Here is a 21,898-nt window from a genome sequence, read left to right as displayed (position 1 = left end):
GCCGGCCAATCCCTGATCATTTATCGCGCCTGGCCGGGTACGTAAAAAAAAAAACCTCAAAGCCTACTATGTAGCTATACAATCTAATGGTGCGTCCCAAGTGGCACCCTCGATGTGTTTGTGGTGGACTCATGCTAAATTGCCTTGGGGAGCACGGCATGTGAGGGAGGGGAGGGCTTATCAATATTGTTTCTGTCCATCACATGCTAGTTAGGCCAGACCATGTCTGAGTCCCAAATTGCATCCTAATTCCTAGATAGTGCACTATAGGGAATAGGGTTCCATTTGGCATGCAACTTTTCTCTGGGCCATATAGCTTAGCTGTGCAGACCGAGGAGGCAGCATGGACATTGATCCGTATGCTGATCCTTTGGTGGTGGGACCATGTGGCCCCCTTCTCTGTGTGTGTGTGTGTGTGTGTGTGTGTGTGTGTGTGTGTGTGTGTGTGTGTGTGTGTGTGTGTGTGTGAGAGAGAGTCAGTGTGTGTGTTGTGTGTGTTTGTATGAAATCCCTATTGATCTATCGTCTGCTGGACACTGGCTGTTACGCAGAAGTTGTGCCCCAAATGGCACCCTATTCCCTATATACACAAACCAGAATCTGAAGACGGTCGTGTTGAGAACATGTTTAAAGGCTACATGACAGTTTTCAAACAATGTATGAGAAAAGGTGCTCGGTAGTATCCGTGTTTTGTTTGTCCATGGTTTTTGACATCATATAAACGCATAAACTCCGGGGAGATTGTTCAAGGTTGACGTCAAAATTGGACGTCTATCCCATGTCCTGAGGACTTCAGGAAATGCATTCAAAACCGGCCACTAGGGGCAACAGTGAGCGCTGTTACCATCAAGTAATCCCATGACTCTGGATCAAAAGGTTGCGTGTTCAATCCCAGTCTCAGACACTGTTTTTTGTTATAGATATTCTTCCTAACCCTTACTGTAACCATTTGGAATGAGTGCTTCATAACCCTTAACCCTTACTGTAACCATTTGGAATGAGTGCTTCATAACCCTTAACCCTTACTGTAACCATTTGGAATGAGTGCTTCATAACCCTTAACCCTTACTGTAACCATTTGGAATGAGTGCTTCATAACCCTTAACCCTTACTGTAACCATTTGGAATGAGTGCTTCATAACCCTTAACCCTTACTGTAACCATTTGGAATGAGTGCTTCATAACCCTTTACCCTTACTGTAACCATTTGGAATGAGTGCTTCATAACCCTTAACCCTTACTGTAACCATTTAGAATGAGTGCTTCATAACCCTTAACCCTTACTGTAACCATTTGGAATGAGTGCTTCATAACCCTTAACCCTTAAACCTTACTGTAACCATTTGGAATGAGTGCTTCATAACCCTTAACCCTTACTGTAACCATTTGGAATGAGTGCTTCATAACCCTTAACCCTTACTGTAACCATTTGGAATGAGTGCTTCATAACCCTTAACCCTTACTGTAACCATTTGGAATGAGTGCTTCATAACCCTTAACCCTTACTGTAACCATTTGGAATGAGTGCTTCATAACCCTTAACCCTTACTGTAACCATTTGGAATGAGTGCTTCATAACCCTTAACCCTTACTGTAACCATTTGGAATGAGTGCTTCATAACCCTTAACCCTTACTGTAACCATTTGGAATGAGTGCTTCATAACCCTTAACCCTTACTGTAACCATTTAGAATGAGTGCTTCATAACCCTTAACCCTTACTGTAACCATTTGGAATGAGTGCTTCATAACCCTTAACCCTTACTGTAACCATTTGGAATGAGTGCTTCATAACCCTTAACCCTTACTGTAACCATTTGGAATGAGTGCTTCATAACCCTTAACCCTTACTGTAACCATTTGGAATGAGTGCTTCATAACCCTTAACCCTTACTGTAACCATTTGGAATGAGTGCTTCATAACCCTTAACCCTTACTGTAACCATTTGGAATGAGTGCTTCATAACCCTTAACCCTTACTGTAACCATTTGGAATGAGTGCTTCATAACCCTTAACCCTTACTGTAACCATTTGGAATGAGTGCTTCATAACCCTTAACCCTTACTGTAACCATTTGGAATGAGTGCTTCATAACCCTTTGGAGCAACTTCGATATTTGACGTTTGGAGAACGTGGATGAACATCTAATTCTGCAGTGAGACTGTGAGAGCTTGTTGTGATCTCTCTCTCTCTCTGTGTGTGTGTGTGTGTGTGTGTGTAAGCATGCGTTTGTGTGTGTGTGTGCGTGTGCCAAATCAGCCACAGGATGCAGTGGACAGAGGACCACTGCCAGCCAGTGGGCTACTAAAGGCCAATTTGCTCAGTAGAATATAAATCTATGAAAATTCTAGATACCTGGCTAGGTGGTGCGAATGTTTATCTATTTGAGACGAGGGAGAAAGCAAATATTTACATCTTTGTCTAAACGCCTCGCCCATAGAGTTGAGGGAAGGGATGTTCTCCTTTCAACAATCCCTTTGATCTGCTAACGTGTCCGTTTTCACATTAAAATAGTGTTGCTTTTTCTATTCGCGCTCTATTGGGAATGTACTGTGAAGAAGCAGTCTAGTCTAGTTAGGCCTTATTCATATATACAAACATTCATCTCCCAAACATCCTCTTTTACACCTTCTGTAGCCACAGTCTATATCATTTGAATAATTAAATGATTATAAAATCATTGAAAACTTATTTTAATTCCCAGACACACCACAGGTAGCCCAAATCATAGACATCTATTGCTATCGGCATCAGAAAATGTCTCAGGAAAGAAAAGCTCCCGCCTGTTGTATTGCTGTTGAGGTATGATGGCGTGTAAAGGATGTGTGAAGGTTACATTGTTGTCGTCGGTTGTTGCTATGCACATCTTACAGGCTTCAATCCTCCCCCACTTCCACCTTCCAGTGAGTCGTTCAACCTTGCGGTGACCTTTGACACCTTATTGGTCAGTGTGGGTCACCCTTGACCCCACTTGCCAATGGACTTTCATCATTATGGACGTCCTTCCTTTGAGCCATTCGGATCCCTTTATGTCCACAGAAGAAGAGAAAATGTGCGGTTAGGAGACAATTTATTGGTTAGGATTCATTGGGATCTGGTTGGTTTGATGGACGCATCAGCCGGGTGACCCCTCCCCTCTCAAAAGGCTTAAAGAACATTGATTGAGTTAAGAAGCGTTTTCTTCCCGGAACGGGTAAACCAATAGACCCAACGACTCCTCTTTCTGAATCTGACATGCCCCACCCCCAAAAACAAGCTTGCAAACAATTATTTTACTGCCATAAGAGGAAGTAATCGACCACCTATAATGAATGTCATGTTGTTTGTGGTCGCCTCCTTGTGAGGAGGTTAGGCGTCCCTTGGATTCCTGCCTGCTCGCTCTTCATAATTGCATTTCACAAACTCCTCTATGGCCCGGGGACCCAATCCATCAATTTCTCCGCAACTCTAAAATACAACAGGGACCTCTGAACCTAAACCCTCTAGAGTATAGAGATGGAGGGTACTTTGGTAGTATAATTGAGCAGCGAATTCGACGGAGAGAAGGCTTCAACAAAGCATTGTCCCGATAGGCTGCTATTGACTGCTACAGTTGTTTGTCATGTGGGCTCCAGACCATAGACATCTCATGTTTTTATTTTCTTTTCTTCATATGACTGTCACCAGCGGCGTCTACAGCCACACTACAAGTCCACTTTGCTGTCTGAGTTATGGGCTGCGTCCCAAATGGCACCCTATTCACTGTAGTGCACTATTTTTGACCAACACCCTATGGGCTCCGGTCACACGGAGTGCACTTTAAAGGGAATATGGTGCATGCAATTTGGGACGCAACCATTGCTCTGAAGAGATTACTGGCGGGAAGTTCATTGTAAACTCCATAGCGAACGAAGGGGACGTGTCAGAGAGAGAACATGGATTGGCTCTATAGAGAGTCACGGGAAATGTGCCCCGGTCGAGGGCAAAAGCAAAGTGGATTTTCTGCTCCTGCTCTACTCCGCCCCTAATCCCGTTTGTTGGAAGGGATTTCCGCCAGTCACAGCGATGTTTGGGAATGTCGACATATCTGACACTCTTCGCTCTCTGCCTGATGTTTCCAGAGTTTTTGGGGGGTTTGGAAAACGTTTCTCGAGGACGAGAGATATCGAGCTGGAGTTCTGATACAGTAGCTGTTGAGGGCCACAAGTGGTTCTTCTGACCGCACAGCTGCAGAGCACTGAACACTTAGAGCCTAGGAACCCACTGAAGAGATGACTATCTGATTCCCCAGGCTGGTTCTTGTACTGTGCCACTAACATGGAGGCGAACATGGTTAGTCGATCTTCTTAACTTCTTTAGTGTCCTCTGTCTCTCTCTCTCTCTCTCTCTCTCTCTCTCTCTCTCTCTCTCTCTCTCTCTCTCTCTCTCATGCTATTCGTGTCTCCCCCATCTCCCCCTCTCTCTGTCTCTCTCTCTCTCTCTCTTACACTATTCGTGTCTCCCCATCTCTGTCTCTCTGTCTCTCTGTCTCTCTCTCTCTCACGCTATTCGTGTCTCCCCATCTCCCCCTCTCTCTGTCTCTGTCTCTGTCTGTCTGTTTGTCTGTCTGTCTGTCTCTCTCTCTCTCTCTCTTACACTATTCGTGTCTCCCCATCTCTGTCTCTCTGTCTCTGTCTCTCTCTCTGTCTCTCTCTCTCTCTCTCTCTTACACTATTCGTGTCTCCCCATCTCTGTCTCTCTCTCTCTCTCTCTCTCTCTCTCTCTCTCTCTCTCTCTCTCTCTCTCTCTCTCTCTCTCTCTCTCTCTCTCTTACACTATTCGTGTCTCCCCATCTCTGTCTCTCTGTCTCTGTCTCTCTCTCTCTCTCTCTCTCTCTCTCTCTCTCTCACACGCTATTTGTGTCTCCCCATCTCCCCTCTCTCTGTCTCTCTCTCTCTCTCTCTCTCTCTCTCTCTCATGCTATTCGTGTCTCCCCCATCTCCCCCTCTCTCTGTCTCTGTCTCTCTCTCTCTCTCTCTCACACACTATTCGTGTCTCCCCCATCTCTGTCTCTCTCCCTCTCTGTCTCTGGGTTAATGTTTGATCTCAGAGGTCAACTGTCTTGTATTGATTCTTCAGCTGGAACCGAGCTATAATGGGCCCTAAGGTCCTTGCAATACATCGTCGTTGACATATACCGCATTAACTCAGTGCTCTCCTAACCAGCGTACCTCTCCCTGGAAGGCTAAATAATTGACAATGAGAAGGTGGATGATTATGCATGCATTGGTAAGTCTGGAAGCACAGCGTAGATCCTTGTCACTTTGGCAAAGAGCAAAAGCTTGTTTCGATGCAGAGCAGCCCAGGCCTGGAGTCAGATCAGCAAGAAGCGTGTGTGTGTGTGAGTACGTGCGTACCTGTGTACGTGCGCGTGTGTGTGCGGCTTTGAATAAACTGAGAAGAGGGATAATGGCTTTTGCCTTCAGTGCTATAGGTGTGATCACAGCAGGCCATTGTAAATTCCGTACAATAGCTATTTATAGTTTGTGTGTGTCTGCACCCGTGCGTGTGCGCACGTGTGTTGGGGGAGGGGAGTGGAGAGAACAACAAGTGATGTATATTGTCCCTCTAAGGCGTGTACTGTATGCAAATCAGTGGTGTACGTTTTTACAGTATAGAGACCGGTTGACATTATATGTCGTCATATAGAGGGATACAGGAATTGCATTATCCTTTTCCCAGCAATCTCATTGACGCCGGTCTAGCTGTATCCCACTTTGCTGTCCTTTATTTTTGTCCGTTGTGTACAGTCATTTTCTCTCAGTTGAATTACTTTAGACTAGCGCAGTAGCTAAATCGTGTCCAGCAGACAGTGATTTGGATTAACTCACAATGAATGATTAAGAACATAATCTGCTGTGAAATGCCTGGAGTGTAATTGACACCAGTGCCAATGTTCAGGAGATATGCCCGCGTCTCTCCTCATGTAACAAAGGGACAATAACTGAAGACTCGCTAAATGCCAACGCCGAGTAGCTAACGGCTAAATGAGCTTTCTGTCTGATGAGTCCTAATGCAAGTCGTTATGAGTCGTGGTAAGAAGCGTGGGAGTCTGGAGGAGTTGAGCATTTTGAGAGCTGGTTGGAGCCATGTCCAGTGGTGTAATGGAGGGTAAAAACACACAATTGTAGCCATGCCTCCTAAACGTGTAACATACTCCCCATTAACTGACTTAGTAGGCGGCAGGGTAGCCTAGTGGTTAGAGCGTTGGGCCAATAACCGAAAGGTTGCTAGATTGAATCCCAGAGCCAACAAGATAAAAATCTGTCGTTCTGCCCCTGAACAAGGCAGTTAACCCACTGTTCCTAAGCTGTCATTGAAAATAAAATGTTGTTCTTAACTGACTTGTCTAGTTAAATAAAGGTTAAAAAAAAATATATAAAATGTTTTAAATTTTGCTACAAAGTCAACATGGCAGGCACAAGCGAATGAATAAAGTGTCAATGTTGGCTATCCTGCAGTGTTTATGTCACAGGGCCTGGTAGCATGCTTGCGAGTGTGGTCGGGCGTAAAAGCAGCAGCGTTGGTTAACTTGTGATTTGGCACGCGACAGCCTCGCTAGCGTTAGTGCTCTGGTGAGAATGGATTGAATGCCCGTGTTGGCTATGAGTAGTGAATGCCTTCACCCCCTCTTTCCAGGGTCCAGGGCCTGGCTCAAGTGACTGGCTAGTAGTGTTGTCACGATACCAGAAGTTTTACTTCGATACCAATACCAGGTTTAGTATCACAATACTCGATACCAAAGTGATACCAAAGCGATAGCACGACAAAAAAACAAGACATGTTTCAGGGGAAGGGGATATATCTGATCTCCAACTAGGATGTGACAATGGTTAATCAAATCTCCCCATTTCAGCTGTAACTGTGTATGCATTCGTAAATCAAGACCTTTCTTGAGTTGGGCCCTGGGATGGTGCAACTGTTGAGCATCTGAGTGTATGGTTGTTTGTGGGGGAAAGGGGTTGTGTGTGTGTGTGTGTGTGTGTGTGTGTGTGTGTGTGTGTGTGTGTGTGTGTGTGTGTGTGTGTGTGTGTGTGTGTGTGTGTGTGTGTGTGTGTGTGTGTGTGTGTGTGTGTGTGTGTGTGTGTGTGTGTGTCACAACTGTTGCGAGGGAGTTAAAGATGTTAGGGACAATATAGGATGAGTCACAATAATTGTTTGCGAAAATAATAATTGCTTGCCAAAATGTAATTTTTGTATCGGCAATACTGGTAAGAGGTAACAATCCTTTGCATAAATTGTCTACATTATTACAAATATTAATTGCTAATTATGGAAATGAGATGAACAGGATGTTTTAAATATATATATTGTTTTTTAATAGCTATATATAATACAAATCGAGGTGAGGGCGATGGAAATGCTTTTTCAACTGGCTGTTGATTTGCTTCTGTTCTGTGGGTGGCTCTGTGTGCTCTTTTCAACTGGCTGTTGATTTGCTTCTGTTCTGTGGGTGGCTCTGTGTGCTCTTTTCAACTGGCTGTTGATTTGCTTCTGTTCTGTGGGTGGCTCTGTGTGCTCTTTTCAACTGGCTGTTGATTTGCTTCTGTTCTGTGGGTGGCTCTGTGTGCTCTTTTCAACTGGCTGTTGATTTGCTTCTGTTCTGTGGGTGGCTCTGTGTGCTCTTTTCAACTGGCTGTTGATTTGCTTCTGTTCTGTGGGTGGCTCTTGTGCTCTCAACTGGCTGTTGATTTGCTTCTGTTCTGTGGGTGGCTCTGTGTGCTCTTTTCAACTGGCTGTTGATTTGCTTCTGTTCTGTGGGTGGCTCTGTGTGCTCTTTTCAACTGGCTGTTGATTTGCTTCTGTTCTGTGGGTGGCTCTGTGTGCTCTTTTCAACTGGCTGGCTGATTTGCTTCTGTTCTGTGGGTGGCTCTGTGTGCTCTTTTCAACTGGCTGTTGATTTGCTTCTGTTCTGTGGGTGGCTCTGGCTGGCTGGCTGATTTGCTTCTGTTCTGTGGGTGGCTCTGTGTGCTCTTTTCAACTGGCTGTTGATTTGCTTCTGTTCTGTGGGTGGCTCTGTGTGCTCTTTTCAACTGGCTGTTGATTTGCTTCTGTTCTGTGGGTGGCTCTGTGTGCTCTTTTCAACTGGCTGGCTGATTTGCTTCTGTTCTGTGGGTGGCTCTGTGTGCTCTTTTCAACTGGCTGTTGATTTGCTTCTGTTCTGTGGGTGGCTCTGTGTGCTCTTTTCAACTGGCTGTTGATTTGCTTCTGTTCTGTGGGTGGCTCTGTGTGCTCTTTTCCAAGGATGGGTCCTGGTTCCTACGGGGCCATGGGACCCTGGAGGTTGGGGGTGGCTCTGTGTGCTCTTTTCAAAGGATGAGTCCGGGTTTCTATGGGGCCATGGGATCCTGGGGGTCGGGGGGTGGCTCTGTGTGCTCTTTTCCAAGGATGGGTCCTGGTTCCTACGGGGCCATGGGATCCTGGGGGTCCGGGGGTGGCTCTGTGTGCTCTTTTCAAAGGATGGGTCCTGGTTTCTATGGGGCCATGGGATCCTGGGGGTCGGGGGTGTCTGCCGGTCATTGGGATGACAACCCAACTCGGATGAGGAGAGGTTTTAGCTGGTGGAATAGTGGAGAACAATTGGAGGGATAATCAGTAGCAATGCAAATATCATGGTACACTCAATCAGCATGTACCTTTTTAATGGTACGTTTACAAACAGATATTATTATAAATAGAATTGAAACTTGTCTCATTATGGTAATCGGGGAAATAAGTATCGCCAGTTATAATTGTAATGGCTTAGCAGATAATAAGAAAAGACAATCAGTCGAAAAGAGAAGGGATTTAATATCACAGGAAACTCATTCAACAGATTCAGTTTTGTGGAAAAGGGATTTGGGGGCGAAATATATTTCTCCAATGGGCAAAGAAATTCAACAGGGGTGATGATATTAATTAACACTAATTTTGATCCAAATGTGCAAATTGTCCAAACAGATCCTCAAGGTAGATGGATGATTTGAAATATGTTATTGGACCATAAACAGACATGGCTTATTAACCTATATGGTCCAAATACTGATGACCCATGTCACTTTGAATATATATTACATAATAATGTATCAACCCTACAAGCAACACAAGGCTCTATTATTATGGTGAGATATTACAGTATGCTTTTAAATACCTCTATGGACCGTAAAGGAAATCACACTACAAACTATCACACTCAGGCACTTAAGGAAGTCATGAATGTCATGGGTGTATTGGAATTAGTGGAGGCGTAAATACCCTGACCTAGTGAGATATAGGCTTAATCAAGCTAGTCGTCTTGATTACTTTCTTATGTCATTCTCCCTGGCACCAAAAGTTTAAAAAGTGTTGAAAGGGGACAAAATGCATTCGGACCATCACGTAATTGGTATGTACACTACCGTTCAAAGGTTTGGGGTCACTTAGAAATGTCCTTGTTTTTGAAAGAAAAGCCCATGACATCAAATTGATCAGAAATACAGTGTAGACATTGTTAATGTTGTAAATGACTATTGTAGCTGGAAACGGCATAGTTTTTTATGGAATATCTACATAGGCGTACAGAGGCCCATTATCAGCAACCATCACTCCTGTGTTCCAATGGCACGTTATCTTAGCTAATCCAAGTTTCTCATTTTAAAAGGCTAATTGATCATTAGAAAACCCTTTTGCAATTATGTTAGCACAGCTGAAAACTGTTGTCCTGATTAAAGAAGCAATAAAACTGGCCTTCTTTAGACTAGTTGAATATCTGGAGCATCAGCATTTGTGGATTCAATTACAGGCTCAAAATGGCTTGAAACAAATAACTTTCTTCTGAAACTCGTCAGTCTATTCTTGTTCTGAGAAATGAAGGCTATTCCATGCGAGAATTTCCCAATAAACTTGTCAATGAAGTGGTGACACAGGGTGCCGTACTAAACCACAAATTACCTCTAACATTAACAATGTCTACACAGTATTTCTGACCAACTTGATGTTATTTTAATGGACAAAAAAAACGTGCTTTTCTTTCAAAAACAAGGACATTTCTATGGGACCCCAAACTTTTGAATGGTTGTGTATATAATTCTTACAGAATTTCCACGTGGGCGAGGATATTAGAAATGTAATCAAAGCATGCTGGATGATAACTTGTTTTTAACTAGGACAGAATCATTTAGAATGTATTTATTCCAACATAACATAGGTACAGCAGATCCCCTTATTGTGTGGGACACTTTTAAATGTGCCTTTAGAGGCCATGCAATGCAGTACTCATCTATAAAACAAAAGCAATTTAGGTCAAGAGAGTCCATGTTAACAAAGGAAATTAAAGGACTAACAGTACAGATAGAAAGCAATAAAAACTGTACCATAGAGGCTCAGAGGAAGTTAGAGGAAAAACAAAAAGAAATAGAGGAACTTATTCAAGAAAGATCCAGTATTATAAAAAATAAAGTGTACTGGGTGGAATATGGGGGAAAATGCACCAAATTAGTTTTCATTCTTCAACATAGTAATGCTACACAAAAAAATAGAACTTGTTACAAATGATGGAGTCACTCATGATTCACCAAATTTTTTGAAAGAGGAAGTATAGTACTTTAAGCATATGTTTTCGCTTCAGTCTCCTCCATCTCCGCGAACCAAAGCTAATATGTATCGATTCTTTCCCCTATTAATAATGTCAAATGAACATCTGTACAGAAAGACTCATGTGAAGGCCAAATTACAGATGAGGAACTTCTTGATGGAAGTCCAGGGAAACTCCAGGGCTGGATGGCATACCAGTGGAGGTATACCAAACCTTTTGTTATATACTCAGAGAACCATTATTAGCATGTTTTAACCACTCCTATATAAACGGTAGATAATCAGACACACAACAAGAAGGTCTGATTTCAGTATTACTGAAACAGGATCCAAGTGGTGTATATATAAAGATCCAGTCCATTACAACAATTGGAGGCCTCTTACACTTCAGTGTTGTGATGCAAAAATTAAAGCTAAATGCTTGGCGCATAGAATTAAAAAGGTTTGTCGGATATTATTCATCCTAATCAGACAGGTTTTTATCATGGCACAATACATTGGAGATAATATAAGACAAGTACTTGAAACATTAGAACACTATGAAATATCTGGGAAACCAGGCCTGGTTTTCATCGCTGACTTTGAAAAGGCTTTTGATCAAGTACGACTGGAGTTTATATATAAATGCCTGGAATACTTCCATTTTGGAGAATCTCTTGTACAATGGGTTGAAGTTATGTATAGTATCCCTAGGTGTAACATAGTGTCACGGATCCCTCTGGAACTTTCATTGGCCACACCTGGCCCCTATTCCCACTGATTGTATTTGTATATGTGCCCTCTGTTCACCGTGGTGCTGTCGATTGTTGTTACAATGTCCATCGGTGCGTGTGAGTACCTGTGCTGTGTGTTTTGGCTTTCGTGCCTTTGTGGATTGCGCCGATGATTACAGGTCTCGTCCCCGTGTGTTAATCATTGTGCGCTTGTGTTATTTATTCGATGTGCTCCTCGCTCTTTTGTTTTGGGTTTCTGCCCTGTGTTTTTGTTACGTGTTTGTTTGGTCTTCGTCCCTGTGCCTTTACACAGAACGCCGTCATTTGGGATTAATAACAAACAACTATTACGTGTTCCTGCGCCTGTCTCCCTTGGTCACAGGTCCAGGAATGGCTGAAGAATTGCAACATTTACCTAGAGCTAACGCTGCAGACAGCAATACTGGGGGATTTGAAAAGTCATAGTCAATGTAAAATGTGTGTAGTATGTATAAGCTGGAAGTAGAAGCCTAAGTGTTATTGTTTATTAGTTTACTCCATTTGGGGGAGGTGTGTTAGGGTTTGCGGGGAATAATAAAGGAAGGTATATTCTAAAAAAAAGTGTGTGTATATATATATATATATATATATATGTAAATACACATGTGTATATGGATTAATGTATTTATATATATAATGTGTGTGTGTGTGTGTGTGTGTGTGTATATATATATTTACCCAAAAAACATATGGTGGATTGGAAATGATGCAGACAATTACATTGATGGAAGCAACAATCTATCTGCAATATTAAATCTGTTCTACCCCCTTAAAAAAATGTAAAAAATAAAATAATAAAAAATGAAAAGTAGATAAAAATGAAGGGCACTTGATCCAGACAGATACATTTTGAGTTCAATATCATTACATGTGCATTTTACAGCCGCATTTTCCTGAGACAGCCGTGTAGGCATTCATGAATCAATCATACAATCATACAATCAATTTGACTTTTTTTTTATACCAATCTAACTACAGTACATAATGGCAATCATTGCTGGCTTGCCTGGTTGGTCTCTGGATGGGAGACCAGATGCTGCTGGAATTGGTGTTGGCAGGCTCAGTAGGAAGCACTCTTTCCTCTGGTCTAAAAAAAGATATCCCCAGTGCCCCCGGGCAGTGATTGGAGTCATTGCTTTTCGTAAAGTGTCACCTTTCAGATGGGATGTTAAACGGTTGTCCTGACTCTCTGTGGACACTAAAGATCCCATGTCACTTACTGTAAGAGTAGGGGTGTTAACCCCAGTGTCCTGGCTAAATTCCCAACCAGGCTCTCATACCATCACGGCCACCTAATCACCCCCATCGTCCAATTGTGTCCTTCACCCCCCTCTCCACTGTAACTACTCTCCAGGTAGATGCTGTAAATGACAACATCTCAAGAAATTACCTGGTAAAATAAGGGTTAATTAACAGTGGTTCGTCCTTTAAAAAAAGTTGCAGCGTACTGCAGCACAGTTTGCGTGGTGCCGCAGAATTCACGTTATTTAAGTGTCTGCCATTGTAACCGTTAGTGCTAGTTTGACCACCAGAGGCTGACCACCAGAGGCTATATTTGAGAATAAATTGATAGCCTGATAGGCTGTACTAGAGAATTTAAAACTTATTTTGTAAGAACATAGTATACGAGACTGACATGTTGCTTAATTAATTAGATTAATATTATGGTGTTTCTGTTCCAAGAAAAACAAAAACTCTCGGGGTTTCCGTTCGGATGGAACGGATAATATAGCGCTACACAACCTAACGGTCGGGAGTAGGTTACAGTACTGGGCTATTTAGCTAAAGAATCTCCATGTCGTGAGGGCACGCGTGATACTGGGGTTCAATTCCCCGATGGGGAGGAAGGAATAGGCTGTCCATGAAAATAAGAATGTGTTCTTAAACTGACTTGCCTATTTTAAAAAAAGGTTACACTAAGAGCATAACATTTCTACACCATAATTGTTGTCTAGCCTATACCCAAATGGAGATTGGGTATAAAAATGGCATTGATTTATCAAGACCAGCACCCATGCCTGTCTCAGAGCAGCGCAAAACGGTGCTAAAATAGTTGTAGGCTATTGCTTCAAATCCTATTGCTTCTAACTTCAATAAATAAGACCAACACCACTTTTAACAGCACTTTACTCAACACTAGTGAGACGCATGTCGCCTATGGTAGGCCTGCAGTATATCTAAAAATATGACGTGACTCTCCGCCAAATAATTACATATTTTTGATTTGATTTATTTATTCTTATTTACAAATACAGTATACCAGGGAAGAGTGGGTTATCTGCCTTGTTCAGGGGCAGTACAACAGATTTTTAACTTGTCAGCGCAGGGATTTGATGCAGCAACATTTCGGTTATTGGCCCAACTGTCTAACCAATTGGCTGCCTGCCGCCCCAGCATGCAGGATTGGAGGATTCTAAATTAAAACCAAAGCCGCCTCATGGTTCTCCCGGTGGCGGCTGGCACGGTTATCGAACCTGCATCTGTAGCAACGCATTTTGCACTGCTGGAGATCCCATCCACTCGGAGCCCCCATCCACAAAGTTTCAAAATACAGAGAGGTGTTGGTAAAGGTATATTGTTCTGCTAGTAGTAGTAGTAGTAGTGTCTGCTCGTTATGTCACACACCTGTCACCATCGTTACGTGTTATTTAACCTTTATTTAAAAAAAGTTCTTATTATTTTTATTTATGTAAAAAGTTATTCTCACATTATTCTCAGAACAAGAATAGACTTGACGAGTTTCAGAATTTCATTCTGGCCATTTTGAGCCTGTAATCGAACCCACAAGTGCTAATGCTCCAGATACATAATTTGAAAAGGGTTTTCTAATAATCAATTAGAATTTTAAAATGATAAAATTGTGCTGATAATGGGCTACTGTACCCCTATGTAGATATTCCATAAAAAATCTGCCGTTTCCAGTTACAATAGTAATTTACAACATTAACAATGGCTACACTGTGTTTCTGATCAATTTTATTTTATTTTAATGGACAAAATATTTGACTTTCTTTCATATACAAGGACATTTCTAAGTGTCCCCAAACTTTTGAACGGTAGTGTATAACTTTGAGAATATCCAAGTGGCTTTTACATAATTCTAAATTAATAATAATAATTGCTTTGTTTGAAAAATAATATTTTGGAGGTGATTTTTTGTTTTCCAATAACGTAAAATGAGAGGGAAAAAGGCCTTTCTTTCACATGGGGTGAGACATTTTTACTCATTTGTAAATAAAGATAGTTTGCAATTTAGAATTATTTATTTCTGTTTTCAGAGGGAGAGAAACCAAAAACATACATTCTTCTCATGGGTCTCCCAGTTGAGGTCAGCACAGGTATTGAACCAGCATCTGTAGCAACACAGCTTGCATTGCTATCCAGTGTCTTAGACAGTTGTGCCACTCAGGCACTGTACAACGTGACCGATTGGGAGTGGGCTACAGTACTACAGTAAGAGAAATTATCCTAACATTATAAAATAATAAAAACCTTAGTGTAACAACAGTTTTTGTAAGTAATACTGAAGTCGTGCACAATTATCAGTATCTATTTAGGTTTATGTCACTCATTCATTGTCAGTTAGAGACACAGTAGGACCCAAAAGCATCATCCGTGGTCTAACTCCCTCTTGTGCTGGTCTGGAGCAATGAAGTGGTGACTGCAGGGTACCGTACAAAAACCACAAATGACCTCTAAGTCCGGCAGCATTATCGCAAAACCTTTAGTGGATCCACCACTGTATGTAAACCAAGATGTAGCATATCCAGGTGAATGCACATTCAGTAGGAGTGTGTGGATGCATTGATCTTGTTTGGGGTGATTTCATTTTTTAAAAATCCCTTCCATTTGTGACTTATTTTATTGTACTTCTATCAACAGCATTTGCATAGAAGTAATTTATTTTATGAAAATGTTTGCTGTCTCTTTAACCAGTGATGACATCATTCACGAGGCAGTCAGTTCCCTGTGGCAATAGATCATCCTTGGTAGAGACGTGAGAGAGAAACCAAATAAGGGAATAAATAAAGTTTTTGGTGGCAAAGTTGGCCTACAAAAGCTTGACCATATAGGCTTCTTTCTTCCATTTTAAAGTGTTCTAGCCTGTATGGACATTGTTTTGCGAACAGTAATTAACCGTTTAAACACGTCCACAAGACCTTGTCGCATTTTTTTAAGTGAGTTAACTTCTTTGCGGAGCAAGGAGCTAACATGATGCAGCCCAGACTCCCAGTGGAGGCTAGCAGTGAGTAAGTGGAGCAGGCTGGGTGTGTGATATAATAAGGGGTCGGCTGCGTGGATAGACAGGCTTTACCCGTGAGACACATTTGACAAGGTACCGAAAGTAACACAAATTCTAGTACCAACCCATTTTCCATGTTCTAGTATTGGATGTTTCAGTATACCGTGCAACACTACTGGCGAGCCCTCTGCGTCTTTTAAACACACACGCACACACCCATATACACATGCATATGCACAGATTCATTGATGCAAGCACACACACACACACACATACATGCACGTGTGCAATCAGATACACACACACACACATATGCACACACTCATAGACACTATGGAGGTTTAGTCATGAAGGGAGGGAGGGGGAGACACTGGATGGCGGCTGGCGGATTAGGGTCTCACACTGCATTACTGTCATAATCCATTAAACCAGTGGAACAAGACTGGCCCTAGACCTAAAAACATGCAGATTTTGGGAGGGAAGGATGGAAGAAAGATGCTACTGCATCTCTCTGTCGGGTGCTTACAGACTGCGTGGAACCTAAAAGACGCACCCCTGTTCCTATTTGAGAGGTGATAAAACAGAAAGGACTATCCGTCTTGTACTCAGTCCATGATGTGGCCCTAGGTAGAAGGTGTAAAGGAGAGGAACAGCACGTTTGTCTACCAGCATGCAGAATCTACTGGTAGAGTTGTTGTGGAGGTTAAAAGGCAACGTGGCTGGCCTATCCTACCCCTACGGTCTCTCACCTGTGACATCTGAGGCATATTTAATGGATATAAAACGTTAAAAAATAATGCAAGGACTTACCCGATTTTGGCACCATGATGCTTTTAAACGTGGCTTCATTTCTTCCCTTTTCTTTGCCTTGCCCTCTCAATGGACATCTTTTTCTGATTTGAGTCTCATGATACACTACATGGCCAAAAGTATGTGGACATACCTTCAAATTAGAGGATTTGGGCTATTTCAGCCATTACCCATTGCTGACAGATGTATAAAATGGATCACACAGCCATGCAATCTCCATTGGCAGTAGAATGGCCCGAACTGAGGAGCTCAGTGACTTTCACCGTGGCACCATCATAGGATAGTTCATCAAATGTCTGCCCTGCTAGAGCTGCCTCGGTCTTCCTGTAAGTGCTGTTATTAGGTGGAAACTTCTAGGTGCAATAACGACTCAGCCTCGAAGTGGCAGGCCACACAAGCTCACAGAATGGGACTGCCGATTGCTGAAACACGTAGCGAGTAAAAATTGTCTGTCCTCTGTTGTAAAACTCGCTACTGAGTTCCAAACTGCCTCTGGAACAAACGTCAGCACAAGAACTGTTCGGCAGAAGCTTCATGAAATGGCTTTCCATGGCTGAGCAGCCACACACAAGCCTAAGATCACCATGCACAATCCCAAGGGTTGGCTGGAGTGGTGTAAAGCTCGACGCCATTGGACTCCGGAGCAAAAACTGAAAGCGCAAACCACCGCATTTAACCATGGCAAAGGTGACTGGGAATATGGCAGAATACAGACAGTGTAGTTATTCCCTCCATAATGCAATCAAACAAGCAAAATGTCAGTATAGAGACAAAGTGAAGTCACAAGTCAATGGCTCAGACATGAGACTTATGTGGCAGGGTCTACAGACAATCACGGACTACAAAAGGAAACCCAGCCACGTCTTGGACACCAACAAGTCTTGCTTCCAGACAAGCTAAACACCTTCTTTGCCCGCAACAGTGCCTCTTCAAACTCAGGAGGCTGAAGAAATGTGGCTTGGCACCTAAATCCCTCACAAACTTCTACAGATGCACAATGGAGAGCATCTTGTCGGACTGTATCACTGCCTGGTACGGCAACTGCACCGCCCACAACCTCTCCAGAGGGTGGTGCGGTCTGCCCAAATCATCACCGGGGAATACTACCTGCCCCTTCAGAACACCTACAGCACCTGATGTCACAGGAAGGACAAAAGGATCATCAAGGACAACAACCACCCGAGCCACTGCCGGTTCACCCCGTTATCATGCAGAAGGCGAGGTCAGTACAGGTGCATCAAAGCTGAGACTGAAAAACAACTTCTATCTCAAGGCCATCAGACTGTTAAATAGCCATCACTAGCACATTAGAGGCTGCCTTTATACATAGACATGAAATCACTTGTCACTTTAATAATGGAACACTAGTCACTTTAATAATGTTGACCTATTTTGCATCATTCATCTCATATGTATATACTGTATTCTCTTTTATTCTACTGTATCTTAGTCTATGCCACTCTGACATTGTTTGTCCATATACGTATGTATGTATTCTAATTTCAATTCCTTTACTTAGATTGGAGTGTATTGTGTGTATTGTTGTGAAATTGTTAGATATTACTGCACTGTTGGAGCTAGAAACATAAGCATTTCGCTACACCCGCAATAACATCTGCTAAACACGTGTATGTGACCAATACGATTTCATTTGATTTTGAGCAGTGTTTGAGTGTTCTTTGTAGTGATGAATCACGCTTCACCATCTGGCAGTCCGATGAACTAATCTGGGTTTGGCGGATGCCAGGAGCACTATGCCAGGAGAACTACCTGCCTGAATGCATAGTGCCAATTGCCAATTGGGAGGAGGAGGAATATTGGTCTGGAGCTGTATTTGACCTCAACCCCAACGAATACGTTTGGGATGAATTGGAATGCCGACTGCGAGCCAGACCTAATTGCCCAACATCAGTGCCCGAACTCAGTCATGCTCTTGTGGCTGAATGGAAGCAAATCCCCGCAGCAATGTTCCAACATCTAGTCGAAAGCCTTCCCTGTAGGACGTCTCGTCGTTGTTGGTAATCGAGCCTACCACTGTAGTGTCATCTGCAAACTTGATGAATGAGTTATAGGCGTGCATGGCCATGCAGTCATGGGTGAACAGGGGGTACAGGAGGGGACTGAGAACGCACCCTTGTGGGGCCCCAGTGTTGAGCATCAGCGGGGTGGAGATGTTGTTTCCTACCTTCACCACCTGGGACCGGCCCGTCAGATGGTCCAGGACCCAGTTGCACAGTGCGGGGTCTCGAGCTTAATGGTGAGTTTGGAGGGTATTATGGTGTTAAATGCTGAGCTGTAGTCAGTGAACAGCATTCTTACATAGGTATTCCTCTTGTCCAGATGGGATAGGGCACTGTGCAGTGCGATGGCAATTGCATCGTCAGTGGACCTATTGGGGCGGTAAGCAAATTGGAGTGGGTCTAGTGTATCAGGTAGGGTGGAGGTGATATGATCCTTGACTAGTCTCTCAAAGCACTTCATGATGACAGAAGTGAGTGCAACTGATAGTTCAGTTACCTTAGCTTTCTTGGGAACTCATGAAGCATGTGGGGACAGCATGCTGGGATAGAGATTGATTGAATATGTCCGAAAACACACCAGCCAGCTGGTCTGCGCATGCTCTGAGGACGCGGCTAGGGATGCCATTTGGGCCGGCAGCCTTGCGAGGGTTAACACATTTACATGTTTTATTCACGTTGGCCATGGACAAGGAGAGCCCACAGGCTTTGGTAGCGGGCCATGTCAGTGGCACTGTATTGTCCTCAAAGTGAGCAAAGAAGTTGCTCAATTAGTCTGGGGGCAGGACATTGAAGCCCGCGACGGGGCTCGTTTTCTTTTTGTAATCCGGGATTGACTGTAGACCCTGCCACACACGTCTCGTATTTGAGCCGTTGAATTGCGACTCTACTTTGTACTGACTCTTTTCTTGTTTGATTTAGCAGTCGGACGGGTTGCAGTGAATACTGTGAGCAGATCTATAAATTAACTTCAGTGGGAATTTAACATTAGTATCGAAAGGAAATGGAAAGTTGAATACAAATTCTTACTTGAAAGGCAAGGCCAAAGTAGTCTTTGGTGCGAGTAGTTTTTTGGAGGTACTTGTGGTGAATATTAAAGTAGAATGAGATAGCTATTGCTTTGACTTATAGGAAAATGTGTTGGTGTTCTCTTTTGCTGCTGTAGCTACTCCAATTGTGGCTGTCCTCACGCTTGTGTACTTGAACAATTTGTCTTCTACTATGACAAAATGTAGGTATTCTGTTCACAGTTGCATCTAAATTGCTATGAAGCATGATGGTCATAACCTCCGTCTCCAGTTATTTTTTATTTCCTTACGGGTAGGTTGTCAATTATGAGAGCAAATAGGAATTGACAATTAAGTTAGATTTGCCCGATGAAACGCACCAACAGACTCTGAATGCTCTTGTAGCAGATGGTAAACCAACAGTCCCCAACAGCCTTCTCCTTCTCCTGTATTGCTAGAGGAGATGTCCTGACACCCCTTGGTTCTGCACTGATTACTCAATCACTCCTTCTCTGACCTCTCTTGTTCTGAGCAATTCCCTAATCTAGCTCCAGCTGGGCTTGGCTAGAGCACTCTGCTACTCAAGGTCACAGTGGAAAGAGAGTGCCTTTCTTTTTTTTCTCTGTGGACTTTGCCAGGTCATGGCCCCGCAGTTATGTATCTACTGCACAGCAGTTGGTCCTAACACACTCACATCGGGGACTGCCCTGAGAACTGTATGTGAGAGAGTGGGTGTGAACACAGTAAAGGTGACAGAGGTGATAATGTGCTGAGGCCTCTGGACATTCTGCTCCTTTCACCTCTCCTCATATTCTCCCCTTTTACTTTGGCCACACAGTCAAGTGTCACCGTTTCACCTCTTCTCCCGCTACTCTATCCAGTGCTGGGGAGTAGTATACAGTGGCAAGAAAAAGTATGTGAACCCTTTGGAATTACCTGGATTTCTGCACAAAATTGTCATAAAATTTGATCTGATCTTAGTCATACACAATAGACAAACAGAGTGTGTTTAAACGAATAACACAAATTCTCGTATTTTTCTTGTCTATATTGAATACATAATTTAAGCATTCACAGTGTAGGTTGGAAAAAGTATGTGAACCCAAAGGCTACTGAGGAGTCAGCTAACCTGGAGTGCAACAAATGAGACAAGATTGGAGATGTTGGTTAGAGCTGCCCTGCCCTATAACAAAACACTCACAAAATATGAGTTTGCTATTCACAAGAGGCATTGCCTGATGTGAACCATGCCTCGAACAAACGAGTTCTTAGTAGACCTAAGATTAAGAATAGTTGACTTGCATGATGCTGGAAAGGGTTACAAAAGTATCTCTAAAAGTCTTGATGTTCATCTGTTCACGGTAAGACAAATTGTCTATAAATAGAGAAAGTTCAGCACTTTTGCTACTCTCCCTAGGAGTGGCCGTCCTGCAAAGATGACTGCAAGAGCACAGCGCAGAATGTTCAATGAGGTTAAGAAGAATCCTAGTGTCAGCTAAAGACTTACTGAAAGCTCTGGAACATGCTAACATCTCTGTTGACGAGTCCATGATACGTAAAACACTTAACAAGAATGGTGTTCATGGGAGGACACCACGGAAGAAGCCACTGCTGTCCCAAAAAACATTGCTGCACATCTGAAGTTCGCAAAAGAGCACCTGGATATTCCACAGCGCTTCTGACAAAATATTCTGTGGACAGATTAAACTAAAATTGAGTTGTTTGGAAGGAACAGATAACACTATGTGTGGAGACAAAAAGGCACAGCACACCAACATCAAAACCTCATGCCAACTGTAAAGTATGGTGGAGGGAGCATCATGGTTTGGGGCTGCCTCAGGGCCTGGACAGCTTGTTATCATTGATGGAAAAATGAATTCCCAAGTTTATCAAGACATTTTGCAGGAGGATGTTAGGCTATCTGTCCGCCAACAGAAGTTGTGTGATGCAACAGCACAACGACCCAAAACACAGAAGTAAATCAACAACAGAATGGCTTCAACAGAAGAAAATAGACCTTCTGGAGTGGCCCAGTCAGAGTCTTGACCTCAACCCAATTTAAAATGCTGTGGCATGACCTCGAGAGCGGATCACACCAGACATCCTACGAATATTGCTGAACTGAAACATTTTTGTGAACATGAATGGTCCAAAATTCCTCCTGACCGTTGTACAGGTCTAATCCGCAACTACAGAAAATGTTTGGTTGAGGTTATTGCTGCCAAAAGAGAAGTTACATTAAATCCAAGGGTTCACAACACTTTTCCCACGCTACACTGTGAATGTTTACAAGGTGTGTTCAATAAAGACATGAAAACCATCTGCTACAAGAGCATTCAGAGTCTGTTGGTGCGTAATAATTGTGTGTTATTAGTTTAAGTAGACTGTGTTTGTCTATTGTTGTGACTTAGATGAAGATCAGATTAGATTTTATGACCAATATATGCAGAAATCCAGGTAATTCCAATGGGTTCGCATACATTTTCTTGCCACTGTATA

At 42.9% G+C, this 21,898-nt stretch overlaps 1 protein-coding gene across 6 annotated transcripts in view; it reads left to right on the top strand.

Annotated features, from left to right (window-relative positions):
* LOC118395356 (catenin alpha-2) overlaps window positions 1-21,898 on the top strand; it is a 697,964-nt gene that overhangs the window by 82,963 nt on the left and 593,103 nt on the right. The window contains exon 1 of one of the 6 annotated variants that reach the window (XM_052464407.1): window positions 11,333-11,399. The exons of the other annotated variants lie outside the window; for them this stretch is intronic. The gene's annotated coding sequence lies outside the window, so the exon portion shown is untranslated. Of the gene's footprint in view, window positions 1-11,332; window positions 11,400-21,898 lie in introns of those variants that run through there. 6 annotated transcript variants of the gene reach the window in all.

This window comes from Oncorhynchus keta, chromosome 16 (genome assembly GCF_023373465.1).
Source record: "Oncorhynchus keta strain PuntledgeMale-10-30-2019 chromosome 16, Oket_V2, whole genome shotgun sequence".
NCBI lineage: Eukaryota > Metazoa > Chordata > Actinopteri > Salmoniformes > Salmonidae > Oncorhynchus > Oncorhynchus keta.
This window is presented reverse-complemented; position numbering and strand designations above follow the sequence as displayed.